This window comes from Ziziphus jujuba, chromosome 4 (genome assembly GCF_031755915.1).
Source record: "Ziziphus jujuba cultivar Dongzao chromosome 4, ASM3175591v1".
Lineage (NCBI taxonomy): Eukaryota > Viridiplantae > Streptophyta > Magnoliopsida > Rosales > Rhamnaceae > Ziziphus > Ziziphus jujuba.
Genome location: NC_083382.1, coordinates 26,042,339 through 26,053,404, shown reverse-complemented (window position 1 = coordinate 26,053,404; position 11,066 = coordinate 26,042,339).

Genomic DNA, 11,066 nt, shown 5'->3' with positions numbered 1-11,066 from the left:
GCTCAAGATTTTGTTTTAGTTGCTACAATTACTTTAGAGTTTTTGTGGAAATATAGAAATGAGATAGTACATGAAGACTGAGGTACGTTGAATGATGCAATAGGTCTAGCTTTGAGGAACATGTTAAGAGAGTTCAAGCAGACTCTGTTTGGTAGAGGCAATGACTGCAGGATGGGGGTGAAAGAGGTGCAACCAATCATGTGGAGAGGCCCTCACTGGGGAGTGATAAAAATCAATACGGATGCGGCAATAAGAAACGAAACATGTTTTGTGAGTGTCAGGCTAGAGATCATTCAAATCCAAGCTTTTAAAAACTCTTTTGATTATCCAGTAGTAGTAGAAGTTTTTGGTATTTACAAACCTCTAGAGATGGCGATTCAAGTGGGATGGAGGGATATAACTTGTGAAAATGATGCCAAAGCTATCATTTAAAGCTTGAATGGGCAAGGAAGTGACGTAGTTTGTTGGTTTGCTAACTTTTTGTTTTTGAATATTCGTAGGTTAGTTTTAATGTTTAATTGTATCTTGATTTCTTAGATCCCTTGGAAGATAAACTCTTTGGCCAATGTTACTTGTCAATGAGTAGCAAACAATGATGTAATAGGGCATTTTAGTCTTGCTCAGTTATCTTCCACTGTTCCTTCATATAAGAATTAAAGATTTCTGCCTATTGTCTAGCTGCTGGTTTTGGGCTGTTTTGATGATCTTTTTAGTTTATAAAACCCATTTTATCATTAAAAAATAAATATCTCTCTTTGTTAAGCAAGTTATGTACAATATAGGATGAGATAATTAAGACCTACATGCTATTGTCTTTTGAATTTAGAAAGCAAAAAGGTTGATAAGAAAAATAGAGCACTTCACACATTAGACTATCAAAAACATATCAAAGACTTGATAGACAGTGGCGATTTGATGGGAAAAGATGATCAGCAAGGTGGATATATACCATTTTTCAATTTGGAAAGCATATAGATGGCAAGCATAGAGATGGCTTTTCGCCCTAAACAAGCTAGGCCAAGGTGGCAATGAACCTATGTACAAGGTAATTAATTAATTTGTTATTATTTAATTTGATAATTTGGTCACTAAAATTGTATATTAATGGGGGTAAAATAATGCATGTTGGGTCGGAGGATAAATTTCCAGGAGGTGAGGAAATTGTAGTGAATAGGCTATTTAGTGCTTTATGATAAGGCTTACGAGAATTTAAAAATGAAGTGGTGTTGATTGGAAAGCTTCAACATCGAAACCTTGTTACACTTAGAGGATTTTGCATCAAAGAAGATGAGAAAATTTTACTCTACAAGTGCATGCCCAACAAAAGCTTGGACTCCTTCATATTTGGTACATTTTTATTTTTTTAATGCTAATTGCTTCACTTCATATATTTTTCTATGTCATGCTAAATACAGATTAGAAATCTAACTTATTAGAATGTAACAATATTTTGTAAAGATTAAAAACAAAGTTTGTTATTGAACTAGTAAACACGATTTAAAATTATTATAGGGATAGCTTGAGGTCTTGTTTATCTTCATCAACACTCTATATTGAAGATAATTTATAGAGATTTGGAAACCAATAATATTCTTCTAGACTAGGAGATGAATGCAAAAATATCAGATTTTGGCTTGGAAAAAATTTTTGTAGGCAAACACCAACAGAGTAGTTGGAACTCAATAAGTATATTCATTTATTTTTTGCCTATGCAATACCATTATCAAAATGTCTTCATGATCTATTGACCATGATCTATCATTTCATCATGCAGTGGCTATATGTTGTTAGATAAATAAATAATTTATGGACTTAGCATAATCAATTGCTCACTTACATGGCCTATTTATGCCATTAATGGGACTGACTTATTTTATTATTTTTTAGTAGGACCCTTGGTCACACACTTTCGATAAGACTCCAGTTGGCCCATTAGACTGGAGGACCAACTCTCTTTAAAAGCCCAATGACTTACCCATATTTTTCCTAGTATTATTATATTATTAAATTATTAGTATTTTGTGTATGTTAAAAATTAATGGGTAAGTGTGACTTGTAGAGACTATAAAAGGTCTAGGGTAAGCAAATAAACATATGCCATACGGTATTCTGATATTAAGGTTTTCAGAAATCTGAGAGTGGTTTAAAAGTAATGTGTCCATAGGCACCACTTTACATTGTTTTCTGTTTTGCAGATAGTAGATTGATAGTTTATCAATGGCTGCCTTCGGAGGGTAGTATTTTATACTTGATTGGAATTTATTATGCGTATTAAGATCCTTAAAATTCTAACAATTGGTATCAGAGAATGATTAATATGTATAATAAATTTCATGTGATTATTCGGATTATTACTGTATGTTCGGCCATTGAATAATCTATACATGTTTTTTGTTTATTTTTTCCTTCTTCTCCGATTAGAATACATGTGTAGATTAAGAGAATCAAAGTTACATATCTTGTGAATATATAAGATTCATGCCTGATTATGTTTGTGATGTTTATATAATTGCTGGAATCTGTGTGATAATACTTTCGATTATGTATGCATATCTATATATAATCCGATTGCTATTTCTTCATTAAAAAAAAAAAAAATCAAACCCTTAAAATCCGAATAATGGTTATTGACGCTATTTGAAAACTGGGCTATGTTTTATTGGTGTTTATGGATTGCATGTAGTAGTTTAGACTAATCAATTTGGTTCAAAACCTTGTAAAAATCTGTTGATTTTGAACCTTCCATGGCCGAATATAAACCTTTCTTGGGTGTTTATTTTGGGTTGTTTTTGAATCAAATTAATTTGTGGGAAACGTTGCCCAAGGGAAGACGAAACTATCGCCGCCGGTATTTTCGAAAATGAAGTCCAAAACGGCGAGATAAAGCCGGGTAAGAAATCGGGTCGCGGGACCCGTACAAGTTGGAATCAGGTCAGACCCGAGCCAATTTGCTGAGGAAGAAGGCACGAACAACGTGCCGTTTTTGGGCTGACTGCTGACGTCAACACGACATGTCGTTTGCTGACGTCAGCAGATGACGTCAGCAAGAAAAAAAAACTTATTTATTTTTATTCTCTTTTATTTTTGATTATTGATTTATGTGTTGTTTATTTATTAATTAATTTAATGATTCAATTGTTCAATTTATTTATTTGTTTAATTATCACATTCCAATTTCATTAAATTAAATTAAATATTTGTGATTGGAAAATTGGATTGTGTGAGCTTACCCAAAGAGGCTTTGTGCCTAGTTGGTATAATAGTGTGGGATTTTAGGTACTCACTTGTCGTGAAACTTATTTTGTCTGCATTATGTATACCAATGTAATGTGTGTTGACATAGTGGATGGGTTATCTTTTATTTACCTATATCATGAAATTGCCAATTTGTTAATTATCTCCCACTTATTAACCAGGGTCTATACAGGTAACTAGGGGTGGGCTTGGTTCGGATTGGTTCGGTTTTGTGGACTTTTTTAAGTCGAACCGACTAACTCGGTTTGGGTTGGATACAAAACCGAACCGAACCGACCGTCACATTAAACCTGAACCGAACCGAACCGATGATCATTGTTCGGTTTAGGTTGGGTTCATGGTTTGGGCCGGTTTGGGCCTCATGATGGGCTTCGGCCCAAATATTTTTATTTTTGGTTTGGGCCGGTTTGGGCCTCATGATGGGCTTCAGCCCAAATTTTTTTATTTTTGGTTTGGGCCGGTTTGGACCTCATGATGGGTTTAGGCCCAAAGTTTTTTATTTTTACTATTTTGAGATATGAATTTTGATATATTGAGCCAAAATTATTTAAAGTCTTTTTTAGGCCTTTTTAATTATCAATCTTAAATCATATTATTATTCATGCATTATATTTTAAATTAAATATCTTTTTCAAACTATTATCTAATTTAAATAATTTTAACATACATTCACCTAAGTAAAAATACTAAATAAACTAACTATTAAGCATCAAACATGTGAAATAATACAACATAAAATCATACAACTACAATACAAGTTTATAGCTATCACCTAATTATACAAATATATCATACAACAACAAATAAATTCTACAACAAGTTTACAACCAATATTAGTTATAAAATAGAATACAACCATATTTGATATCTTAACCTTCAAAATTAACTTAGAATTTAATAAACTAACAATACATAAAAATAAAAATTATTTTAAATAGTCTTCTTCCACACACTTCATTCCACGAGCAACCACCATCAACCACAATCCCATTATCACAATATGCCATGCAAAGCCATATTCCATTCATCCTTCAACAAGCATTAAAATTACACATTAAACATTAAATATTAAATGTAACTAGCAATCAATAAACATTAAGTGCAATTTAGTATATTACTAAAATATTATCTAATTTAAAAAATAATTGAAATTAACAACAAACTTACCAAGCAATCATAGATCAATTAGATAGAGGTAGATTTTATTTTGTAACACAAGATGCTCCTAAACAAATTAAAATATAATATTAAATTAATCAATAAATACTAAAAAGAAGTTGTAAATATTACTAAAAAAATTTAAAAAGCTCTAAAAAACATGATAAAAATAAAATTACAAATAATTAAAAAAAAATCGTACCTGATTCAATAGAATATTAATATGCACCATCCTCAATTGGTACTTCAACTCTATAATCATATCTCATAGGATTTAATTTCAACCAATTTTGTGAACAAATCAAAGCCTCCACCATCTTTGGACCCAATGAACTTCAAAATGCATCAAGAATACGTCATCCGGTACTAAATGCAGATTCAGATGCTACTGTAGAAACTGGAATGGCATATACATCTCTTGCAATTTGAGATAAAATTCGATATTTTGTGCAATTATTTTTCCACCAAGCCAAAATATCAAATTTCTCACTCTCCACATCCTCACATGGATCAAACAAAAATTTATCAACCTCATTATTTATTTCCAATACATTTTTCTCCATTTTTCTTTTTTTAAGTTATGATTCTTTCAAACGCCGACGATCATCTATACTTCCATCATTGAATCCACCATCATCCCACTTTGTTGTGCTTGTATTGATTGATTATCATTAGGATTAGACACTTTAGAACTCTCATCCATAGAATCAACTTCTTTATAAAAGTCATAAAGATTATATAAAGTATCTTTCACATCCTTAGTCAAAGATTCAACCATACCACTTTCATAAGCATCCTCAAAAAGATATGATACATATTCTAGCTTATATCGTGGATCAAGCACAACGGCAATAAGTAACAACTTGTTGACATTTCCAAGTGAACCCCAATATTTCTCGAACTTTGTCAACATTTTCTTTGCCATATCGGCCATCAAATGGTTTTGACTATTACTCCATTCAACAAGTGCATTATACATCAAACTCAATTCATGAAAACATATATTAGAAGTAACAGTAAAAGAGGCACTAAATTTTAAGGTAATCTCATAAAAAGTAGCAAGAAATTTCACAAAAACCCTTGCACTATCCCAGTCTTTACTTTGAGGTGGCCCAGCTATCTTCCTTCCAACTTCATCCTCCTCAAAATATCCAAGAAAAAAACCATCATCATCTACCATCCTATCAAAAGCTTTTTGATACTTCAAAGCCGAATTCAACATCAAATAGGTAGAATTCCACCTAGTAGACACATCCAAAACCACAGTTTCTCTAAATTCCATCTTCTCTTTTTCTACACATTCTTTAAATTTGGTTAACCTTGAAGGCGATGATCGAACATATCTAATAGCATTAGGAATTCCAGCAATACTATCATGAATTTCCCTTAATCCAAATGTCACAATCAAATTTACAATATGTGCAGCACAACGAACATGCAAAAACTCACCATCCAAAACATTTCCTTCCCAGTAATCTAATCTTTTTTTCACAAAATTAATAGCCACATCATTTGAAGAAGCATTATCAACCGTTATTGTGAAAACCCTTTCAATACCCCATTCAATTAAACAATTTTCTGTAATCTTACCAATTGTCTCACCCTTGTGATTTTGGACAATACAAAAATTGATAATTCTCTTATGCAACTTCCAATCATCATCAATGAAATGAGCAGTAAGAGTCATATAATTGTTATTTTGAATGAAAGTCCATGTGTCCCTCATAAGAAAAACCCTTTGCTTTCTCAATGAAAACATACTTTTCAAAGTTTTTTTCTCATCTAAGTACAATTGAAACATATCTCTAGAAATTGTTCTATAAGATTGAGGTTCATACTTAGGGTTTAAAATATTACAAAACTTTCTAAACCCTTCCCCTTCAACATGGCTAAATGGCAACTCATCTATGATGATCATTTGAGCACATGCAAGCCTACATGCCTCTTTACTAAATGTTGTACTTGTAGACACCAAATTACTACTAGTACTATTGAAAGAAAGAACTTGTTGCCTTTTCTCCATTGTCCTATTAGGGTATTTCTTGCATTGGTTCATCAAATGATTCCGCAATGTACTAGTTCCATACCTCTTAGTATCACATGCATAATCTACCCCACAGTATTTACATTTGCATCTAGGATTACTTAGATCACTATCTGAAATTTTTTCAAAATGTTCCCAAACCCAAGATGGAGCCCAAGAAGGTTTTCTCTTTTGTGTCTTATAAGATTTATCTGATTTTGAAGGTTGAGACTCAGCTTTCTCTGATTCATTTAGATATTCTTCTAATTCATGAATATCATACAAATCATTGTGGTCCTCATCCATCTATAACCTATTAAAAACAAAAAAAATCTATTGAAAAACATATAAAAAGAAACAAGAAAACAAAAAGTATAATAAGATTTCATGCACATCCATGTGAAAAGAATTAGTTTTACTTAATTTACTACATTAAGGTACTTGCTGTTTTTTTTTTTTTTTTTTTTTTTTTTTTGGTTATCGGTTTACTCATGGGTTGTAAAAGCTTCTATTTTTCTTTTAAATTTTTTTTTAAATATTAGATCTTGCTATTAATAATCTATTGGAATTTATGTTAGGTTTTGCTGTTAATATAAGTTTATTAGATCTTTCTTATTTATTTCTTCTTCTTTTTTTTTTTTTAAACGATTTATTGTTTAGAATATATGCAACTACCAGGAAAAGATGAAAAAGAACTGCAAAAAGAATTAGAAACTGCTTAACTATCAGAGGTGGATGTAATCAATATGAGATTCACACATTGTTCATAATAACGTCATAGCAATCAAATAACACATAGTTCACTTAACAATCTCCAAACTTCATAGCAAACAATTTCACAGCCTAAGCTTCACTACACTTTCCAAAACTAATTTTCACCTTCCCACTTCTAATGAACTTCAAATTTCACAAATTAATGCAAAAATAATGAGAAAAAAGGCTAATAACTTACCTCCAAATTTCTCAACCAAAATCAAACGGAACTTGGAATCCTTATCCTTCCTGTTCCTCTCAGGATGCTTTCTAGTTGAGACTGCCTTCTTAATAAGGTGATATAAATCCTCTGGAATTTTAGGAACAGGACCTGACAAAGCATAACAAGTGTCAATAAACATATGTATGCAAATACATGAATACCCATTTATATGTACGTATAAGGATTATAGTCAACCAATAACTTCAACTCTGTATGCAAATACATGAATACCCATTTATTAATATGACAAAAGTTCCAGCTATCCAATAGGATCAGATTAGCAAAAGTGTATGACTGAAACCAAACATAAAAAGGGATATAAATTTGAAAAGATGCACTGGATTCTATATTATCTTGCTGAAAAATGTTACTACACAAATTTAAGCACCGAGCTGACATTAAATACGTATTGAACCAATGTAAAAGATGTATTGGCTATCAAATACAACATCTAAGTTTTTATAACATTGTTAAACCAACAGTGAGTAGCTCAGTTAGCTAACAAACCAACCTATGTTGTAAATCTGGATAATTATACAAATAATTAAAATCTAAAATGAATTCATATGAAATTAAAGGAGAAAGTTCTCACAATGCAAAGATATATATATATATTTTTAATCTTTCCTCATATCCAATTAGTTAATTACCAATGAATGTAATCCAAGAGCAAAAATCAAAATTTAAATGACAGCCATTTTCTTATTTAGAACCCAAGTAAGGAAGAAAAACAACAAATGAATTTGAGGTGGAAAGAGGCGGGTGGTAAGAAATAGAGAGACTAATCTAATGCAGGTATAAACCATAGGCATCAGCAGAAATAATCCTACACGGTAAAAAACAGAAAATCCTAATATATAAAAAAAAAAAAAAAGGTATTTCTTTTCGTCATCCGAAATTCTAAGCAACCAAAAATCACAACTGCACATTTCCATTTCCAGAATCTCGCACTTTTATTACAAAACACACAAAGATTGAAAAACAAAATCACCGAATGCCTACTTTACAAACTGTGAAAAAAATTTGATTTTGCAATACAAATGCTTCACAAAAAGAAATAAAATTAGGGGTTTTTAGAGAGAGAGAAAGAGAGAGAAACTCACAGTGATGTTAAGAAACTACCATTGAAGCTCGAATCCAGTCCTCTACTCCAAAGACTGTTTGATGACAGAGAGAGAAATGGGTGTCTTGCAGATGCTAGAGAGGAAGACACTTCCTTTCTCTCACGGGGAAGGGGAAGCGTGTTTTAATTGGGAGAGAAAGGCTTAAAATATATATGTACAGAGGAGACAGAGGAGGCAGAGACGGTGGTAGAGGCAGAGCCAGAGGATCTGGAGGAACTTTAGGAACCCTTCTCTTCAAATACCACTGGCTAGTGCAGACGAACCCTTCTCTTCAAAAAAAGCAAAGGAACTTCAGTTGCCGGCTAGATTTGCGAGAAAGAGAGAGAAACAAATGAGAAAAAAAAAGCATGAAAACAAAACCCTAACAGAGAAGCTGAACCCTAATCTATCCGATTAGTTGCCGATGCCCAACGGTGCCACACCATACAGAGAGAGAGAGAGAGAGAGAGAGAAGCAATAATACAATCTGAGAAATGGCTAACCTTAGAAAAGTTCCTGGAGAGGTGGAAAGAGACGAGAGACGAAGGCAGAGAGCAAGAGATACGGTATAAGGCTTCTGCATCTGTAACCGAACTGACCCGATTAAGACTTAAAAACCAACCCAAATAGTTCGGTTTGGATGGGTTGGTCGGTCCAAGTCAGGTTTTGCCCACTCTTATAGGTAACTAGCCTATCCTGTCGATGGTTTTAGTTGCTTTGTATGATGCCTGGAATGGCAGTGGAAGTTGATTGAATACCATGAATCGCAGGTTCTGGGTTACCTTGTCGGTGATTCAGTTCAATGCATTTGATTGTGATTATTTGGTTGACTGTCCCTGGCCTGCGTAAGGGTATCTTTAGTGCTACAAAGGCCCTAAGCGATATTTATGTTTGTGTTTTGTGTTAAGGGGCTCAAAAATAGTTATTGTTTTATATGTATTAAATGTTTTATTGTACTTGCTATTTTCAAAGTTAGTAGCACCCCGAATGTTCTGCCTATGACTGCCATGATGAAATTGGATGGGACAAACTATCAGAAGTGGAAGAAGACTTTAGTTGTGAATTTGACATTTATGAAATTGAATTTGACTTTAGAGATAGATCCACCAGAGATACCAACTGATGAGAGTAGTGCAGCAGATAGGAAGCTTTATGAGGTTTGGAGGCATTCTAATAAGTGCTGCATGATGATGATGGAGAATTATATGGATGAATCAATTTATGCGAGTATTCAAAAGGTGGAAACTGCAAAGGAACTTCATGAAGAGATTGGAAATAAATTTATCAAGTTTGATATGAATGAGAAACATCATTATTTGGACCTTTTGAATAATACTAAGTATGATGATATTTATCAGAAAGCGTACTTCAATGGACAGTGTGGTTATTGCAATAAAGTTGGACACAAGAAGATAGAGTGTTGGAATTTAAAGGGAAAGCAAGAGAAAAAAAAAAAGATAATATTTTAATGATTGAGACCAATATTGTTGATGTGCCTTTAAATTCTTAGAGGTTAGATACTGGAGCAACAATTCATATTACTAATTCATTGCAAAGGATGATAAGGCAAATGGGGCCAACCAATCTTGAGCAGCATGTTTATATGGGAGATAGCTCAAGAGTGAAAGTGGATATCATAGAAACAATCAAGTTGAAGCTTGTTACTGGATATTTTTTAGAATTACAAGAAGTTTCATATGTACCCTCAATTAGGAGGAATTTATTATAAGTGATGGAATACTTGCTAATCTTGATTTCTCCGATCTGTCGACTTGTGTTGAATGTGTGAAAGGGAAGCTAACTTCCAAGGTTAGAAAGGATAAGAAAGTAAGGTGTGGAGATGTTTTGGAATTAATCCATACTGATGTATGTGGACCTTTCACTCCAACTGCTTTGGGTTGTATAGGTATTTTATTACCTTTATTGATGATTTTTCTCGTTATGGACATGTTGAGCTTATCCGTGAGAAGTCAGATTCTTTAGTTACTTTTAAGGAGTTTAAGGTAAAGATGGAGTTTCAAAAGAATAAGAAAATAAAAGCTGTAAAGTCTGATGAGGTGGTGAGTTTTATGGTAGATATGATGAGACTGGAAGGAACCCAGGGCCTTTTGCTATTTATTTGCGTGAGTGTGGCATTGATGCGCAATATACGATGCCTGGTACATCTCAGCAAAATGGCATAGCTGAGAGAAGGAATAGGACTTTGTTGGATATGGTGCGGTCTATGTAGGCAAATTCTAGTTTGCCAGATTATTTGTGGGGAGAGGCTTTAAGGACGGCGGCTTATATTTTGAATCAAGTTCCAAGTAAATCCGTTCCTAAGACACCTTTTGAATTGTGGTCAGGAAGAAAGCCTAATTTGCACCATTTTCGAATATAGGGTTACAAAGCTGAAGTAAGGATTTATAATCCCCAAATTAAGAAGTTGGATTCTAAAACCATTAGTGGATATTTTGTTGGCTATTGTATAGGATCTAGGGGTTCAAGATTCTTTTGTCCTTCTCACACCACTAGGATCGTGGAATCAGACAGGGCCATTTATTTTGAAGAT